Genomic DNA, 20,808 nt, shown 5'->3' with positions numbered 1-20,808 from the left:
AAATCGTCCGATGCTGCACCTCCTTGTTGTATGTGTGGGGCATCACACACTTTTATGCCTCTAGTCACATGGGGACTTTGCCCGATCCTTTGAGAAGTTTTTCGAAGATCCCCGTACGCCGCCGATATGCTTCTGAGTGGAAGGAGGAGATGGAACAGTGGAGTATTGAGCACTTCACGTGGGTTTGCCCTTGGTTCCGTCCAAGCAATGTATTGATGAGATGCGGCAGTTACCCAAGCATACCATTGATGGGCCTCAGAGGTTGCATAGCCTACTCACCGAGATTGGTTATGAGGCAATTGATGAGGACTCAAATCATTCCTACTATAGAGGAGCTTGGAGGGTTGTGTTTCTCCTTCGATTACGAGCATCAGAAGGACATGCACGCTGTCATGAAAGCGTGGGAGAGACCAACTTATGAGGGAGATCTCGAGCTTGGAAAACCTCGGGTATCCGTTTCCATTGATTATGAGGAATGGAGGAGCAAGAGGGGGGTGCCTCAACCATCCACTTCTTGTGCAACTACAGCAACAAGGAAGGTATTGCAAGAACAAGTCAACGCCTTGACCAAGAAACTGGAAATCCAAGGAGCTCAAATGAGAGTTCTTGAAGAGAAAAATGAAGAATCCAGTTTCCTCATTGATGGTCTTCAAAGGCAATGCAAGAAGAAAGACCATGAGATAGAGCGGCTCAAGGATGAGTGTGCTAACCTCAATGGGGAGGCTATTCGGGCATCCAAAATGCCAAAGGTTGAACCGAGTAGTCAACTCCAAGATGTCAATGCAAAAATAGCACATCTTGAAACCGAGCATGCAAGGCAGGCACAGTTGATCAAGGGCATGCAAGACGATCTGCTTTTGACCCGATCCGATGCACAACAATGGCGGGAAGTTGCTCAACGACAAGCCGCAAACCTTTCCGACTTCCGCAAAAAGGAAAGGGAAGGATTGGCACAAATGGCCAAACTCCAAGAGGAGAAGGATCGGGCCGAAGACGAGCTTAATGAACTGCAGGCCATGATCAACTATCATATACAAAAAGCGAAAGATGCTCAGAAAATCAGCGATGATATGAGCCAAGCGGTCCATACTCAGATTGAAGCAATGGACCGCCATGTTGAGGAAGCCGAAGATGAATGGCAAAGACATATGAACCCGCCTGTGGGTTTTTACCGGCTTTTCTCTTTTTGTAAAAAGTTGCTTCAAAGCATTGTATAAAAGTTGTACACTTTCTTCAATTAATAAAAATTGTATTTTTGAGATTTATTGCCTTTGCATCTCATTAGTCATTCATTTGCATTTATCTCTCCTGGTAATTTAATAATAAATATTAATAGAAAGAAAGAATTAATCGATGCGTATGTTCAGAATGGATCGCACGCCATTGGTTATTCAATGCAAGCCAACAACCACGCCAAGCGAAAACGTGACAACTCCGTTGTTGGTAATCAAGACAAACAAAGGGGAAGGTCCAACACCGTTAAGGATCATCGCTCCAAGGCCTTTCCCCTACGAATCAAATAAGGCTGTGCCATGGATATACGACATCCATTCTTCTGCCGACAGCGATATCTCCAACATCGCTGGACTTGGGGGCATGACTAGGAGTGGAAGGATCTACATTCCCGAAGATCTTCATGACAAAGCTCCCAAGAATAAAGGAAAAGGAAAAGAAAAGGATAAAACCGAGGAGAATAAAGAATCCGAGGAAGAGACTGATGAGCTGTTAAAGTTTATCCGACAGAGCGAGTATTCCATTGTGGATCAACTTCACAAGACACCAGCAAAGATCACTTTGTTGTCGTTGATCCTAAACTCCGAACCGCATCGGCAAGCTCTGTTGAAAGTCTTGAACGAGGCATATGTGTCGCATACCATCTCCCAAGACAAGTTTGAGGGAATTGTTAGTCACATCACGGCTAATGATCACCTCACCTTCACAGATGAAGAGATCCCCACCGAGGGACCGCACCATAACAAGCCCTTGCACATCTCTGTAAAGTGCAAGGAGTATCACATCGCGAAGGTCTTGGTGGATAATGGATCTTCCTTGAACGTGATGCCAAAAAGAACGTTCGATCAGATGGCAATCAAGGGAGTCCAAATGCGCCCAAGCAACATGATCGTTCGAGCTTTCGACGGCTCTAAAAGAGAAGTGGTGGGAGAAGTCAGTCTTCCAATCCAAATCGGACCCACTATCTTTAACGTCGAATTTCAAATAATGGACATTACTCCTGCATACAGCTGTCTCCTCGGCCGACCTTGGATTCATGATGCGAAAGCTGTACCCTCTACGCTCCACCAGAAAATCAAGTTCATCGTGGGTGACAAACTGGTGACCGTGCAAGCTGAAGATGACATACTCATCAGTAAGCCATCCAACATACCTTATGTGGATGCAGCAGAGGAAGCTTTGGAAACCGCCTTCCAAGCATTGGAAATCGCCAATGTTGAAACGTTTCCCCGAGAAATGAAGAAGGTAGCCCATATGCTCACAAAGAACGGATACTTGCCAGGACAAGGATTAGGCAAGAACTCCCAAGGAATCCCGGAGCTACCCATTATCAAGGACAATCCGGGGAAACAAGGGTTAGGATACAACCATGTTAAAGATCAAAGAACGAAGAGGAATCAAGATCCTTCTCGACGTTCTTTAAGCCAGATCTTTAGGAAGGCTGGTTCACAAACGTCAAGGCCAGCTGTCGTCATCAAGTGTCCTTTTCCTTCTGATAGGGATGTGTAAATTCAGTGACTATTAGAGATCACTCCTCGGGGACAGCCCGACCCCCGAGCCTCGATAGGGCACATGTTTCCATCATGATTATAATAAAATCATTCTTCATTATTTCTTATTGCTTCTTTTCTTGCTCGCAATAAAATTCTAAACCACATTATTTAACCCTGTTTGAATGAACATAAGTGAGGTTAAAATCGTCTTAATAATCAATAAACCCGCATCATTTTTATGTGGAAGTGTGCATGACAGCTTGGAGCACCTTTTCTTGGCATCAATAAGTGCCATCATGGATAAAAGAAATCCTAAAGATAATAAGCTCGGCAGGAAACCCAAAAAGGGGACTGCGCAAAAATAAGAGCAAAAGACCCGCTAGGAATCCCACAAAAGGGTGACCTAGGCAAAAGTTAGGGTTACAAAAATGAACAAAAACAAAGGTCCGCTAAAACGCCACAAAAGGGGGTTTTAGGCAAAAATAAGGACAAACAGAAAAACAAAATAAATCCATGATGGTACCATCAATTGAATTCAACAAGGGGCTCAAGAAAAGCTATCCAAGTTGTCAAAGCACAATCATTAATAACAAAGATGTGCTTAACTTCATAAGTGTTTAATCAAACAAGCCTAAACACAATAAGCCTACCAATGGCCAGCCATTCTTACAAAATCCATTTTTCAAAAATAAAATAATCCCCTCTAAAACACAAACTTTTGAAAATATATCATTTCCTTCTTTTCTCTCTTGTCCCAACAATTTTTGAATAATCTAGTGGAAACATGGAGATATAGTGGTCAATAGGAGGGTTGACACATCTTCTAAAGAAAGGGAAGAATCATTTGGTTGATGACACCAAAATCAAATACGCATCATTCCTCGGTAACAGAAATCGGCAGAGCACAGCTCGTCTAGAGGAATGGCAAAAATCCAAACAGAAGAACGCATCGATTAATTCTTTTGAAAAAATGAATCAAATAGAATTAGGTGCATCATATACTGCATACATGCATACAGATGATAGGTGTACTGGAAGATCACTTATTCTCTGTTTCTCAAAAAAAAAAAAAAAAAAAATCATCAATTAATGCGCCCGTATTGAGTTTAATACGGGCGTATCAAGGTGAACGTTGAAGCAACGTTTCGTATTCAATACGACGTATTAAACACAATACGGGCGTATTGACGCTCAATACAGCCGTATTCCATTCAATACGGGCCGTATTGATTGCCACATTTGTACAATAACGGTAAAGCCAATACGGCCGTATTGAATTCAATACGGCCGTACTGGCGAAAACTTCTCTATAAATAAGCCTCCCCTCCTCTCGTTTTTGCATATCAATCTTCATTCTCTGCATATTTTGTTTGTGAGTGCACCCTAGACAGCTTCTCAGAAATGGCAGAGTCATCCCGAAAAAGACAGAGAGCCCCAGCTCGACGCGAGATGACAGATCGACACAGGCAACGGCTGGAGCTCATAGAGACATTCAACTTCGAGCCGTCAAGGGCGCTCGACTTTGACCTTCTCCGAGCAGTGGGCTTGGAGGATGACGTCAGGGGTTACTTCGGCAGCATAGGATAGGGATTTCTCCTTGATTCCCCTTCTCAGCTGTACTTGACAGCCACGAAGGAGTTCCTGGCCTCCGTCGGTGTTACTGAGTCGACGAACAGTTATGGGGAAGATGTCTGCTCGGTTGACTTCTGGATGAATCAGGGGTACCGCTCCTTGACTTTGGACGAGTTCAATGTCCAGGCAGGATTTTTCAGCCGCACTGATCAGCTGGAATTTCGTGATGCCATATGCGAGTGGCCTGATCAGTGGACTCCGGTTGACATGTGGAGATTGCTCACTGGCCGAGAGGATTACCATTCAGGGGTAAAGGGCTCCCGGCTTCCGACCGCTCTTCGGATCTGCCACAAGATCCTTACCAGTACTATCCATGGCAGGTCCAAGAGCCCCGAGTCGATTACTCGTCCGGACCTGCTGGCATTATATTGCATGGCCACCGGACGGAAGGCCAACCCTGGATATTTCTTCCTCGAGCATGTGAAGAAGCTGGGGACACGAGAGGGAGGAGAGTCTAGACAGGGGTATATCTTGGTCGCCCCACTCCTTTCACAGCTGGCAGAGACATGGGGATGCCCCGATGGCGAAGAGCCAAGGGCGCTGGCGCCAAAGCTGATCGGTGCTACCACTTTGATTAGCATGAGGATCATTACTAGATCAGCTGGAGGGTTTGTACGAGTAGATGGCCCCGATGCCTATGCCGACATCCTCAATGACCTCGACTTTGAAGGCGATGGCAGCCCACAGCCAGAGACCGGCACCTCGCAGTCGGATAGGGCCTACTTTGATGCCCGCTTTGACGCTTTACAGCAAAGCATCGATACTCGATTCGATGCTTTTCAGCATAGCATCGGCACATGGCAGCAGAGTACAGATGCTCGACTAGACACCTTGGTGCAGGGGTTTGACAACCTCTCCGTCTGGATGCATCGTCGCTTCCCGGACCCGCCACAGGACCCGCCGGCAGAGGAGTGAAGACCGGCTTCTGTTTTCTTGCTTTTTCATGCATTAGTTTGGTTGGGCTTAGCCCCATTTCTCAAATTTTCCTTGTACAAAATTCATTTTTAGTAATGAAATTTGCCACTTTTGAATTCAAAATTCTCTAGCAATTTAAATTCTGTACAGCAAAAGCCAAAAACACAAAAGGCAAAATATCAGAAAAAGCCAAATCAGAAGAAAAGGCAAAACACAGAAAAAGCCGAAAATGAAAAAAGGCAAGGATGTAGAAAATCCAGCAAACAGATTGCACAGAATAACTGAGCCTGGAGAGGCTCGCCGAAATAATACTCTCAGAATAACTGAGCCTGGAGAGGCTCGCCGAAATAATACTCCCCAGAGAAATCTCAGCTTCCACTCACGGGCCAAATTCCTCAGTGAAAGCTATCAAAGTGAGATCAGCAAAATTCCTTAACGGAAGCATGATTCAAACAGTATATCTAGTCAAAGGACTTTAAACTTCCTCAGTAGAAGATAGCTCTCCAACTCAAATGAAGAGTGAAGCTAAGCCTGAAGAGGCTTTCTAAATAATACTCTGGGATACAATAAGATCCCCAAATCCCCAATCGCCTACTCAAGAGGCACCCCTACAAAAGGAGAAAAATAAAAAATATATATATATCAATTCCCCAAGCGGAATGTGGCATCCAGCCAAGCACCAAACATCAAGATCATTTGCCTAACAAAAGAGGCCAGTCAAGAAATGAATGACAAAATCCCTAGCGGATAAACAGCCTACACAGAGGCTACAAAAATCAGAAAATCCAAAAGAGATACCCGAATAAGGACAACAGGGATACTCCACCAACGTCAAAGGACGTCAGCCAAACATAAGGCATCGCTCAACTCAGAGAGAAAGAGCATCTGTGTCTACACCCCAAGGAAATTCCCCATGGGTACCAACAATGCAATGCAAGTTGGGGCACAGGAACCTGTGAATGACTGCACATCCCCTAGACGGATCCCTGCGTTATCCAGCCCTCAGCGGCACAAAATCAGAAAAAACTGTCGAAGCAGCATAGTGGACTGTGGAGACAAAAATCATCTCAAATCCCTGGAGAGGGTAAACTCGCATTGCCGAAGTGATCAGAAGACACGGACGCAGTCCCTGGAGAGGGCAAACTCAGCTGCCGATGTTAAGACGCAGACCCTGGAGAGGGCAAACTCAACTGCCAAATGTTAAGCGGCAGAGCCTGGAGAGGCGGTACTCAATCATCAGGGTGATGTTAACACACTGGTGTCTAGCTTCCGGCTCGGGCGTCGAGTGAGGCTAGGTCTGGAGAGACGGTACTCAACCATCAGCGTCATCAGAGGTGCGTTGGTGTCCAACTTCCGGCTCGGGCGGCGAGTGAGGTTGGGCCTGGAGAGGCAATACTTGATCACCAGTGTGATGTTAACACATTGGTGTCTAGCTTCCGGCTCGGGCGTCGAGTGAGGCTAGGTCTGGAGAGACGGTACTCAACCATCAGCGTCATCAGAGGTGCGTTGGTGTCCAACTTCCGGCTCGGGCGGCGAGTGAGGTTGGGCCTGGAGAGGCAATACTTAATCACCAGTGTGATGTTAACACATTGGTGTCTAGCTTCCGGCTCGGGCGTCGAGTGAAGTTGACCCTGGAGAGGGTAAACTCAGCTACCGAGGATGTCAGAAGCGCCGAGGTATGCACCCACCTGGAGAGGCTACTCAACAATTTTCCACCGGAAGACATTACAAGTCAGAAGGTTGGCACATCACCCGGACAATTGGGTCAACTCCTTTACTTGTCAGCCGGTACACCAAAAGGCCGTCCGACTAAGTAAAGGGGGGGCAGCTGTAGACCCCTAAAATTGTCCGGGTCGGAAATAAAGCTTGAAGACTCTCGAAGACTGAAGGAAGATCAGCCAGAAGGACTCCTGGAAGGCCCTAGGAGGGTTCTCTGTAGGTCTAGAGGTCTTAGAATAGCTCAAAATAAGGAAGTGGAGGGAATGAAGCCCAATACGGCCGTACTGAACTTAATACGGCCGTATTGAAGCTTCAATACGGCCGCAGTGAACTCAATACGGCGTATTGAAGTTTCTGAAAACTTCAATACGGCCGTACTGAAATCAATACGGCCGTATTGAAGCTTCAATACAGCCGCAGTGAACTCAATACGGGCGCATTGAAATTTCTGAATTTCAATACAGCCGTATTGAACTCAATACGACCGTATTGAAGTTCAAAAATTTCAATACGGCCGTATTGCTTCTGTAGGCCGTATTGCGCCTATTCCCTATAAATATGACGTCAATTGGACGTCATTCCACACTTTTTCACATAGTTTTAACCCTCTCCTTGAGTATTCTGGGGTTTTTGAGCAGTGTTCTGCCCTATAAATCACTCGGAGAGTTGATCCGACGAAGTTCTTGAGCCCCGAGCCATTTTGCTTGAGGATCGAACCTAGTCGAAGGGAAATCCTCCGGATTTCCATAGTTAAAAGTTTTTTTAGGAAGGAGCGAGCGAGCTTGTAGAGCGAGGGAACGCCAAAAAGCTTCCCAGTTTTACTCAATATATAAAAGCACGCTTCAAGAGGTTTCTTCTTAAATCCTTCCTTTTACTGCTTTCTGTGTGCATATTTAAACTGTCATCATGTAGATAGTTAATTTATAATTGCTTAGAATAAATAGGGGTAATTTAGTAATTTTACGCTGTTATTTTAGAAAATAATCTGTCATAGGGAACCCGAAAGGGGCGCTGTGGGGTGCTAACACCTTCCCCACGCGTAACCGACTCCCTTACCCAACTCTGGTTGTAATGGCCAAAGTTGATTTTTAAAATCAATTGCCTTATCCCTTTTTCCAATGTTTTGAGTAAAACATTGGTGGCGACTCCACGAACCCTCCTTTTGCGAAAACCACTAATCCATGGAGGGTCCCGCTTGGGATTAATATGGATTGGTGAGCCTTTTAATAAAATTGCTCGTTTGACGAGGTCTCAGTTTGAGAATAAGTCATTCTAGCAATCCATATTTTTAAACAAATAAAAGAGTCCAACCATCCTTCGCGAATGCCGAAAGCCCGTTTCGGGCCGGTGGCGACACATAAAATAGAAAAAATAGAAAAAATTGCTTGTGTATGACAGCAGCAAACAAAATGCAAAGATTCAGAAAATCAACAGCGTCATACAGAATAACTGAGCCTGGAGAGGCTTGCCGAAAGAATACTCTCAAAATAACTGAGCCTGGAGAGGCTCGCCGAAAGAATACTCTCAGAATAACTGAGCTTGGAGAGGCTTGCCGAAAGAATACTCTCAGAATAACTGAGCCTGGAGAGGCTCGCCGAAAGAATACTCTCAGAATAACTGAGCCTGGAGAGGCTTGCCAAAAGAATACTCTCAGAATAACTGAGCCTGGAGAGGCTTGCCAAAAGAATACTCTCAGAATAACTGAGCCTGGAGAAGCTTGCAGAAATAATACTTCCTCAGAATAACTAAAGCCTGGAGAGGCTTGCAGAAATAATACTCCCCCAACTGTACAGAGTCAATGAGCCTGGAGAGGCTCGCAGAAATAATACTCCCCAGAGAAACCTCAACTCAAGCTCACGGAACAAATCCCCAGCGAGAGCTATCAAAGCAAAATCGTCAAAATCCCCAATGGAAGTACGATCTCCCAAGCAGAATATCCAAGTCAAAGGACTTAAACTTCCTCAGTGAAGATAGCTCTCCAACTCAAGTGTTGAGTGAGGCTAAGCCTGCAGAGGCTTCCTAAATAATACTCTGGGATACATAAGATCCCACATTCCCCAGTCGCCTACTCAGAGGCATCCCTGCAAAAGGAGAAAAATCAAAAAAAACATCAATAACCATTCCCCAAGCGGAATTTGGCACTCAGCCAAACACTGAACTTCAAATCCCCAGTCGCCTATTCAGAGGCACTCTTTCAAAAAAGAGAAAAAATCGAAAAGATCAATAATCATCCCCCAAGCGGAATCCGGCTCTCAGCCTATCATTGAACATCAAGATGATACGCCTAACAGAAGAGGCTAATCAAAATGAATGACAAAATCCCCCAGCGGATAATAGCCTACACAGAGGCGACAAAAATCAGAAAACCCAAAAGAGATACCCGAATAAGGATAACCGGGATACTCCACCAACGTCCAAAGGACGTCAGCCAATCATAAGGCACTGCTCATCTCAGAAAGAGCATCTTCGTGTCTACACCCCAAGGAAACAGAAATTCCTCAATGGGCGCCAACTACTCAATGGAAAGTTGGGACACAAGAACCTATGAGTAACTGCACATCCCCTAGACGGATCCCTGCGTTATCCAGCCCTCAGTGGCATAAAAATCAAAAATAATCGTCGAAGCAGCATCGTGGACTGTGGAGACAAAATCAACATCCAGAATCCCCAGCGGATAACAGCCTACACAGAGGCAGTAAAAATCAGAAAATCAAAAAGAGTCACCCGAATAAGGATAACCGGGATACTCCACCAACGTCAAAAGACGTCAGCCAAACATAAGGCATCGCTCAACTCAGAGAGAGAGCATCTGTGTCTACACCCCAAGGAGTCAAAAATTCCCATGGGTACCAACTAAGCAATGCAAGTTGGGACACAAGAACCTATGAATGACTGCACATCCCCTAGACGGATCCCTGCGTTATCCAGCCCTCAGCGGCACAAAATCAGAAAAACAAACCGTCGAAGCAGCATTGTGGACTGTGGAGACAAACTATACTCAACTACCTCATTTTTGAGAGGCAAAGTCTGGAGAGACGATACTCAAACGAAGTCTGGAGAGACAGTACTCAAACAAGGTCTGGAGAGACGGTACTCAAGCAAGGTCTGGAGAGACGGTACTCAAACAAGGTCTGGAGAGACAGTACTCAAACGAAGTCTGGAGAGACAGTACTCAAACAAGGTCTGGAGAGACGGTACTCAAACAAAGTCTGGAGAGACGGTACTCAAACAAGGTCTGGAGAGACGGTACTCAAACAAAGTCTGGAGAGACGATACTCAGAGTCTGGAGAGACGGTACTCAAGGTCTGGAGAGACAGTACTCAAAGTCTGGAGAGACGGTACTCAAACAAAGTCTGGAGAGACGATACTCAAACAAAGTCTGGAGAGACGATACTCAAACAAGGTCTGGAGAGACGGTACTCGAACAAAGTCTGGAGAGACGGTACTCAAACAAAGTCTGGAGAGACGGTACTCAAGGTCTGGAGAGACAGTACTCAAGGTCTGGAGAGACAGTACTCAAGGTCTGGAGAGACAATACTCAAGGTCTAGAGAGACAATACTCAGCCATCAGCGTCGTCAGAGGCACGTTGGTGTTAAACTCAGCTACCGAGGATGTCAGAAGCGCCGAGGTATGCACCCACCTGGAGAGGGTACTCAACAATTTTCCACCGGAAGACATTACAAGTCAGAAGGTCGGCACATCACCCGGACAATTGGGTCAACTCCTTTACTTGTCAGCCGGTACACCAAAAGGCCGTCCGACCAAGTAAAGGGGGGGCAGCTATAGACCCCTAAAATTGTCCGGGTCGGAAATAAAGCTTGAAGACTCTCGAAGACTGAAGGAAGATCAGCCAGAAGGACTCCTGGAAGGCCCTAGGAGGGTTCTCTGTAGGTCTAGAGGTCTTAGAATAGCTCAAAATAAGGAAGTGGAGGGAATGAAGCCCAATACGGCCGTACTGAACTTAATACGGCCGTATTGAAGCTTCAATACGGCCGCAGTGAACTCAATACGGCGTATTGAAGTTTCAATACAGCCGCAGTGAACTCAATACGGGCGCATTGAAATTTCTGAATTTCAATACGGCCGTATTGAATTCAATACGGCCGTATTGAAGTTCAAAAATTTCAATACGGCCGTATTGATTCTGTAGCCCGTATTGGGCCTGTTCCCTATAAATATGACGTCAATTGGACGTCATTCGACACTTTTTCAGATAGTTTCAACCCTCTCCTTGAGTATTCTGGGGTTTTTGAGCAGTGTTCTGCCCTAGAAATCACTCGGAGAGTTGATCCGACAAAGTTCTTGAGCCCCGAGCCATTTTGCTTGAGGATCGAACCTAGTCGAAGGGAAATCCTCCGGATTTCCATAGTTAAAAGTTTTTAGGAAGGAGCGAGCGAGCTTGTAGAGCGAGGGAACGCCAAAAAGCTTCCCAGTTTTACTCAATATATAAAAGCACGCTTCAAGAGGTTTCTTCTTAAATCCATCCTTTTACTGCTTTCTGTGTGCATATTTAAACTGTCATCATGTAGATAGTTAATTTATAATTGCTTAGAATAAATAGGGGTAATTTAGTAATTTTACACTGTTATTTTAGAAAATAATCTGTCATAGGGAACCCGAAAGGGGCGCTGTGGGGTGCTAACACCTTCCCCACGCGTAACCGACTCCCTTACCCGACTCTGGTTGTAATGGCCAAAGTTGATTTATAAAATCAATTGCCTTATCCCTTTTTCCAATGTTTTGAGTAAAACATTGGTGGCGACTCCACGAACCCTTCTACTACGAAAACCACTAATCCATGGAGGGTCCCGCTTGGGATTAACATGGATTGGTGAGACATTTAATAAATAAATTGGATAAGATCGACAAGGTCTCAGTTTGAGAATAAGTCGTTCTAATAATCCAATACATTTTCAAAACTAAAATAAAAGCGAGCTCGACCGTCTTCGCGACCGCCGAGGCCCGTTTGGGCCGGTGGCGACACGCCCTACGACAGGATTTTGACAGCCTATCAGTCTGGCTGCATCGTCGCTTCCCAGACCCTCCACAGGATCCGCCGGCAGAGGAGTGAAGACCGGCTATCTTTCTTGCTTTTTATGTATTTGATTGATCGGGCTATGCCCCACTTCTCTTCATTTCCATTGTACAAATTTCATTCTATTTAATAAATGAAATTTTCCACTTTTGAATCCAAATTCTTTAGCACTTTAATTTCTGTACAGAAAAAGCCAAAATCAACAAAAAAGGCAAAAATACAGAAAAAGCCGAAATCAACAAAAAAGGCAAAAATACAGAAAAAGCCGAAATCAACAAAAAAGGCAGAAATTCAGAAAAACCAATAAATCGTACAGAATAACTGAGCCTGGAGAGGCTTGCCGAAATAATACTCCCCAGAGACTTCTCAGCTCACACTCTTGGACCAAATCCCCAGTAAGAGCTATCAAAGCAAGATCAGTAAGATCCCCCAATGGAAGCAATGATCATCCAAACGAAATATCCGAGTCAAAGGACTCAGACTTCCTCAGTGGAAGATAGCTTTCCAACTCGAGCGACGAGTGAAGCTAAGCCTGAAGAGGCTTTCTAAATAATACTCTGGGATACATAAGATCCTCAATCCCCATTCGCCTACTCAGAGGCACCCCTTCAAAAAGAGAAAAATCAAAAAGATCAATAACCATTCCCCAAGCGGAATCCGGCACTCAGCCGAACACCGAACATCAAGATCATTCGCCTACTCAGAGGCACTCCTTCAAAAAGAGAAAAATCAAAAACATCAATAACCATTCCCCAAACGGAATTCGGCATTCAGCCAAACACCGAACGTCAAGATAATCCGCCTAACAGAAGAGGCCAATCAAGATCAAAATGACAGAATCCCCCAGCGGATAACAGCCTACGCAGAGGCAACAAAACCAGAAAATCAAAAGAGTCACCCGAATAAGGATAATCGGGATACTCCACCAACGTCGAAAGGACGTCAGCCAATCATAAGGCATCGCTCACTTCGGAAAGAGCATCTTTGTGTCTGCATCCCTAAGGAATCAGAAATTCCCCAGTGGGTACCAACTACGCAATGGAAAGTTGGGACACAAGAACCTATGAGTAACTGCACATCCCCTGGACGGATCCCTGTGTTATCCAGCCCTCAGCGGCATCAAAATCAAAAACAACCGTCGAAGCAGTATCGTGGACTGTGGAGACAAAATCATCACAAATCCCTGGAGAGGGCAAACTCACGCTACCAAAGTGACCAGAAGCACGGAGGTATGCAACCCTGGGGAGGGCAAACCGCAGACCCTGGAGAGGGCAAACTCAAGCTGCCAAAGTGATCAGAAACATTGAGGTATGCAACGAGCCTGGAGAGGCGACGACTAATACTCAGCTACCCCGTCGTCAGAAACACGGAGGTATGCAGCGGCCAACGTCGTCAGAAACACGGTAACCGCAGACCCTGGAGAGGGCAAACTCATGCTACCGAGGTTGTCAGAAACACCGAGGTATGCGACGAGCCTGGAGAGGCGATGACTAATACTCAGCTACCCCGTCGTCAGAAACACGGAGGTATGCAGCTACCAACATCGTCAGAAACATGGAGGCATGCAGACCCTAGAGAGGGCAAACTCATGCTACCGAGGTTGTCAGAAACACCGAGGTATGCAACGAGCCTGGAGAGGCGACGACTAATACTCAGCTACCCCGTCGTCAGAAACACGGAGGTATGCAGCGGCCAACGTCGTCAGAAACACGGTAACCGCAGACCCTGGAGAGGGCAAACTCACGCTACCAAGGTTGTCAGAAACACCGAGGCACGCGACGAGCCTGGAGAGGCGACGACTAATACTCAACCTGGAGAGGCTACTCAACAGTTTTCCCACCTGAAGACGCTACAAGTCGGAAGGGTGGCTTGCTCCCCGAACAATTGGGTCAACTCCTTTACTTGTCAATCGGTACACCAAAGAAGCCGTTCGACTAAGTAAAGGGGGGGCAGCTGTAGACCCCTAAAATTGTCCGGGTCGGAAATAAAGCTCGAAGACTCTCAAAGACTGAAGGAAAGTCAGCCAGAAGGACTCCTGGAAGACCCTAGGATGATTCTCTGTAGGTCTAGGAGTCTTAGAGTAGCTCAAAATAAGGGTGTGTGAGGATTGGAGCTTAATACGCCCTCCCTGGAGTTCAGTACGGCCGTATTGGACATTTTGAACTACAATACGGCCACACTGAAACCAATACGGCCGTATTGAAGTTTTTGAACTTCAATACGGCCGTATTCTTCAATACGGCCGTATTGAATTCAATACGGCCGTATTGTAGTTCAAAACTTCAATACGGGCCGTATTGACCCCCCAGGCCGTATTGCGCCTCAATCCTATATATAGGACGTCATTTGGACGTCATTCCACACTTTTTCCAGACTTTTGGACCCTCTTGCTGAGTATTCTGGGGTTTTTGAGCAGTGTTCTGCCCTAGAAGTCTCTCCGAGAGCCGATCCGACAAAGTTCTTGAGTTCTGAGCATTTAGCTTGAGGATTCGAACTAGTCGAAGGGAAATCTTTTTGATTTCCATAGTAAAAATTATCTTTAGGGAAGGAACGAGCAAGCGTGTAGTGGGAAGGAGCGCCAAAAAGCTTCCTAACGTCTGTTTAAATATATAAAAGCACACTTCAAAGGTTTCTTTTCCAAATCCCTTCTTTTACCTCTTTCTGATTGTTGCATTGCATATTTAGAATTTTCATCATGTAAATATTCCGCTTATAATCGTTTCTAATAAATAGGGGTAATTTAGTAATTTTACACTGTTATTTATGAAATAATCCGTCATAGGGAACCCGAAAGGGGCGTTGTGGGGTGCTAACACCTTCCCCGCACGTAACCGACTCCCTTACCCAACTCTGGTTGTAATGGCCAAGGTTGATTTGCGAAAATCAATTGCCTTATCCCTTTTTCCAATGTTTTGAGTAAAACATTGGTGGCGACTCCAAGAACCCTTCTTTTTGCGAAAACCAGTAATCCATGGAGGGTCCCGCTTGGGATTAACATGGATTGGTGAATCATTTAATAAAATTGTTAGTTCGATGAGGTCTCAGTTTGAGAATAAGTCGTTCTAACAATCCATCATTTTTCAAAACTTAAAAAGAGTCCGACCATCGTCGCGAATGCCAAGGTCCGTTTCGGCGGGTGGCAACAATTGAATGATCCCCCCTGAGACACCTTTCAGTTTTCAACTCAGGTTGTTACTTTAGCGTCCTAACTTTTGCCTATGTCACTTGAGATGTGTTCACTAACAGACATTTTTCTTTCAATCCTTACTTTTTCCTAGGTTACCCTTTTTTCTTGTGGGTCTCTGATGAGTCAATATTTTCCCCTATTTTCTTACCTTTCTGTACTTATTTTAATCTTTGATTTGTGCCTAATTGCTTATATTCTGCATTTTTTTCTATTTGGGCTGTAATTGGACCGGTAATTCATATTTTAACTAATTTGAATTTTTTGAATCTAATTATTCCAAATTTCATTTTCAGGGCAGTTTAATAATTATCTGGGCTTGGAATTAATTTCTGGACTTCAAGTGGAGCTGCCACGTCATTTTCCACGTCATCTGCCATGTCATCGCTGCACAATTTTCCACCTCAGCATTTTCCACCTCAACATTTAATTTCATTTTTTTTATTTTGTTTTATTTGTAATTTTTGGGTCAGACCTGACCTAGCCCCATGTTGACTCTTTTAGGTTTATTTTAGGGTCCTAGGGCAGCCACCAACCTTCAGACTTGATGTGACCACGTTGGGGCTGCCTCTCTTGAGTTTTCTGGACGTTTTTCTTTCATGCAGCTACAGTGTTTTTACGTTTCTGATTCCCTGTTGCTTTCATTTACGTTTTGATCTCTTTAGCTACCATTTTCGTTTTACTCTCTTCTTCTCCTCTTATATGCATTTTGTATCTGAACTGAACCTTTACATTTGAAATACAGATTACTCATTTTCGTTTTCCTTCTCTGCCATTTTCGTTTCTGTATTTTAATGGAAGGCTAAAAACCATTGGGTTGGCTTCTTGTTGTGGATTGTAATTTCTGTTTGAGGTTGGGTATGTTTGTATGTCTCTGTTCTACTTTGTTCTTCTCCATTTAACCTTTGTGTCCATGCTTAATGGGCTGTGCTTCAATGCCATAGTTGCTTAATCTGTGAAGAGGTTGATGTTGTATACATTTGCTTAATTCGTGTAGGGAAATCTTGAGTTAATCTTCGCTTAGTTGGTTAACTCGTATGGAACAAGGATTAAGTGGTTAATAGAGTAATCTTTCGAACCAGGGATAAAAGAGTTGCAATCCAAACAAGGAGCCAATCAATTTTACTTACTGTGTTATTTGCGTTTATTGTGTTACAAACTGAATTTCTGAACCAAACCCCCCATTTTGTGTGTTTAAGCCTTTAATAGTAAAATACGGTCCTAGGGAGACGACCTAGGAGTCACTTCCTAGTACTACACTTAATTGTATTTATTTGACCGGATACGGCTTCGATCAAATTTGGCGCCGTTGCCGGGGACCATCGATTCCTGTTAGAGGCTGTGTGTTTGTGTGTTATTTGTTCTTGTTGTGTTCTATTGTGTGTTTTGTGTTTTAGAGCTCTGTTATGTTATGTGTGTAGTGTAATCAGTGTATCAGTGTATCAGTTTATCAGTTTTAGTGCATCAGTATCATTTTATCAATGGAACAGTAACTTGAATTTGGTTGTTGTCATGTGTTTGTCATAGCTGATCTTTATTGCATTTGATAGCCCATTGTTAACCAATTATATTGATTCCATTTGGTGTGCTAAAATCATTGTTCTGTTGAGTTTCAAATCTGGTGCAATTTCGTGGTACATTCTGGTGCATGTGAATATGTGAATAGTGATGAATAGTAACCAAGTTTTTTCAATTAATTTTGATTTTTGGTTTTGATAGCTAGACTCGTTATTTTTGCCTCAATTTTTGTGTGGTAACTTATTTCGACGTATATTTTGTTTGAAAAAAAACCAGAGGTCAAAAGGAGGTCCAGTTTGGAAGTTACAAAAATTTGTGAACCAAAACTTCAAACGGGCATAACTTTTGCTCTGGTGGTCAGAATGAGTTGATTTTTTTTTCAAATTGTAGAGAAAATTGAGATCTATCCCTTGCCAATATATGCTGTCCATTGGCCCGTAATAGATTTCCCAAAAAAGGCTGTTTACTATTTCTTTTTTAATTTTGAAGTTTTATTTTCTATTTTTTCAAACTTTTCATAGGTAGTTCATATAGCTAGGCTTCGAATTTTGTTCTCCAATTTTTTGTGGTAGTTTCTTATGATTTTAGGATGATGTTGGTGCATTGGTTTTGATAGTTTCCAAATTTTCATGAAAATTCCCTTTTTACCCCTACTGTTCACTGTTCACGGTTACTATTCATGCATGTGTTTCATGTAGTGCATGACTAGGAGCAACCCTGAATTTTTGCACCCATTTGATCCTGAGATTGATAGGACATTCCATAGATTAATTAGAGAGCATATCATTCCATCTTTAGATAGTTTTAGTCATAGCCATAGTGATAGTCTTAGTGTAAGTGTTGCATCTGAACTTGATTCAAGCTAAACAGAAAATATGGGTGAACATAATGGACCCCGTGAGAGGACTCTTAGGGAGATGGTTGCACCTAATTTCACATATGAGAGTCTATGCATTCAATATCCTGAGGAAGATGTTCATTTTGTGCTAAAAACTGGACTAATCCATTTGTTGCCTAAGTTTCATGGTCGTGCAGGTGAGGATCCACACAAGCATCTCAAGGAGTTCCACATAGGTTGTTCCACCATGAGGCCACCTAATGTCCCTGAATATCACATCTACCTGAAGGCATTCCCTTTTTCATTGGAGGATCTTGCCAAGGACTGGTTGTATTATCTGGCTCCTAGTTCAATAACAGGCTGGGATGATTTGAAGAGAGTGTTCCTCGAAAAATTCTTCCCTGCATCTAGGACCACTGCAATCCAGAAAGACATATCTGGAATTAGGCAACTCATGGGGGAGAGCTTATACGAGTACTGGGAAAGATTCAAGAGGTTGTGTGCTAGCTGCCCTCACCATCAAATTTCTGAGCAGTTATTATTGCAATATTTCTATGATGGGTTGAACATGATGGATAGAAGCATGATTGATGCAGCTAGTGGAGGAGCTTTAGGAGATATGACACCTGCTTTTGCTAAAGGACTGATTGAAAAAATGGCGTCCAACTCACAACAATTCAATATGAGGAGTGATGCCATAGTTGTGAGGGGTGTGCATGATGTGGTAGCCTCAGATTCCACTGAACATAAGAAGCTGGAGAGTAAAATTGATGCTCTCACCACCTTGGTTTCACAACTGGCTGCAAATCAAAAATCAGCTCCACCACCAGCAAGAGTATGTGGCATCTGCACTTCAATTAATCATCCAACAGATGGTTGTCCCTCCTTGCAAGACTCTTCTACAGGTCCTGATGCCCCACAAGCATATGCTGCCAACATTTATAACAACAGACCTCTTGTGCAGCAGCAACAGCAACAGAATTATGACCTCTCCAGTAATAGGTACAATCCAGGTTGGAGAAATCATCCTAACCTCAAATGGTCTAACCAGCAACAACAACAGCCATCCCCTCCCTTCCAAAACAATGCTGGTCCTAGTAGATATGTACCTCCTCCTGTCCAACAGCAGCAGCAACAGAGACAACATGAAGCTCCTGCACCACCAGCTCCTCAACCTTCTACTTCTGAACCTTCATTGGAGGAGTTAGTGAGGCATATGACTCTTCAAAACATGCAGTTCCAACAAGAGACCAGAGCTTCCATTCAGAGTCTGACAAATCAAATGGGTCAGATGGCCACTCAGCTAAATCAGGCACAGTCCCAAAATTCAGACAAGCTACCTTCACAAACTATGCAAAATCCGAAGAATGTGAGTGCCATCACCTTGAGGTCTGGCAAACAAATTGACATACCAGCACCACCACCTACAGCTGTTGTACCTCCACCTGAGCCTACACTTGAGAAAGAGGGCCATACAGGTAGTAGCAAAAATTTTCATGCAGGTGGACCTTCTTCCAGTGCAGACAGTGATGATCTACATCAGCCTCCTATCCCTCTTCCATTTCCACCAAAATCAATTCCAAGCAAAAAGATGGAAGAGGTGGATAAGGAGATCTTGGAGACTTTCAGGAAGGTGGAGGTGAACATACCTCTGCTGGATGCCATCAAGCAAATTCCCAGATATGCTAAGTTCTTGAAAGACTTGTGCACCCACAAGAGGAAGCTGAAGGGAAATGAGCGAATCAGCATGGGCAGAAATGTCTCAACACTCATAGGTAAATCTGTTCCACATATTCCTGAAAAGTGTAAGGACCCAGGTACATTTTGTGTACCTTGCATTATTGGTAACAATAAATTTGAAAATTCCATGCTTGATTTAGGAGTTTCAATTAATGTCATGCCTCTGTCTATGTTTAATTCTTTGTCTCTTGGCACTTTGCAACCTACGGGTGTGGTCATTCAGTTGGCCAATAGGAGTGTTGCCCACCCCACAGGTTTTATAGAGGATGTCTTGGTTCGGGTTGGTGAACTAATTTTTCCTGCCGATTTTTATGTGCTTGATATGGAGGACGGATTCTCCCATGGTTTTGTCCCAATCATTCTAGGCAAACCATTTTTGAAAGCAGCCCGGACCAAGATTGATGTTTATGCTGGCACCTTGTCTATGGAATTTTGTGATATTGCTCTTCATTTTAATATCTTGGATGCCATGAAATTTCCTTTTGAAGCTCATTTTATTTTTCGTGCTGAATTGATTGATGATATAGTTGATGAGCATATTCATGGTTTAGATTCTTCTTATGCTAGAAAGAATCCATTTTCATCTGATTTGTATAGCTATCTTCCATGCATTGAGTCTGAGTTTGAATCTAAATATCTATCTGAATGTGAAACTGATTATGAGCCATCTAAATTTGAATTTGACACTTTGGGTGTTGTACCTCTTGCTCTTGATTTTATACAGTCATAATGCACTAACCATGTTGCAGGAAATACAAAAGAATCTGACTTGCAGGTTAAGGTATAGGCTGCGGAACCCCTTCTCCCTTCTTTGGTTCCTTCTGATGTTCAGCCAACACCCACACCAGAGTTGAAGCCTCTTCCAGAGAACCTCAAGTATGCTTACTTGGAGGATGATGAGAGATTCCCTGTGATCATATCCACATCCCTTGATGCTGATCAAGAAGAGAGGTTGCTGCATGTGCTTCGAAAGCACAAGAAGGCAATTGGTTGGACCCTGGTAGACATTCCTGGCATTAGCCCATCCACATGCATGCATAGGATACTCTTAGAGGATGGAGCTAAACCAGTTAGACAGCCCTAGAGACGACTCAACCCTGTCATTTTGGATGTAGTGAAGAAGGAGGTGACCAAGCTTCTTCAAGCTGGGATCATCTATCCCATTTTAGATAGTCAGTGGGTGAGTCCGGTCCAGGTGGTCCCCAAGAAGACAGGCCTCACTGTTGTGAAAAATGATAGGGATGAGCTCATCCCCACTAGAGTGCAAAACAGTTGGAGGGTCTGTATTGACTACCGGAGGCTCAACCAAGCAACAAGGAAGGATCATTTTCCTCTGCCCTTCATTGATCAGATGCTTGAGCGTCTGGCAGGTAAATCTCATTACTACTTTCTTGATGGGTTCTCTGGTTATTTCCAGATTGATATTGCTCTTGAGGATCAGGAAAAGACCACATTCACCTGCCCTTTTAGTACTTTTGTCTATAGGAGGATGCCTTTAGG

This window comes from Cajanus cajan, chromosome 3 (genome assembly GCF_000230855.2).
Source record: "Cajanus cajan strain Asha chromosome 3, NIPB_CcT2T_4, whole genome shotgun sequence".
Classification (NCBI taxonomy): domain Eukaryota; kingdom Viridiplantae; phylum Streptophyta; class Magnoliopsida; order Fabales; family Fabaceae; genus Cajanus; species Cajanus cajan.
Note: the sequence above shows the minus strand (reverse complement) of the source record.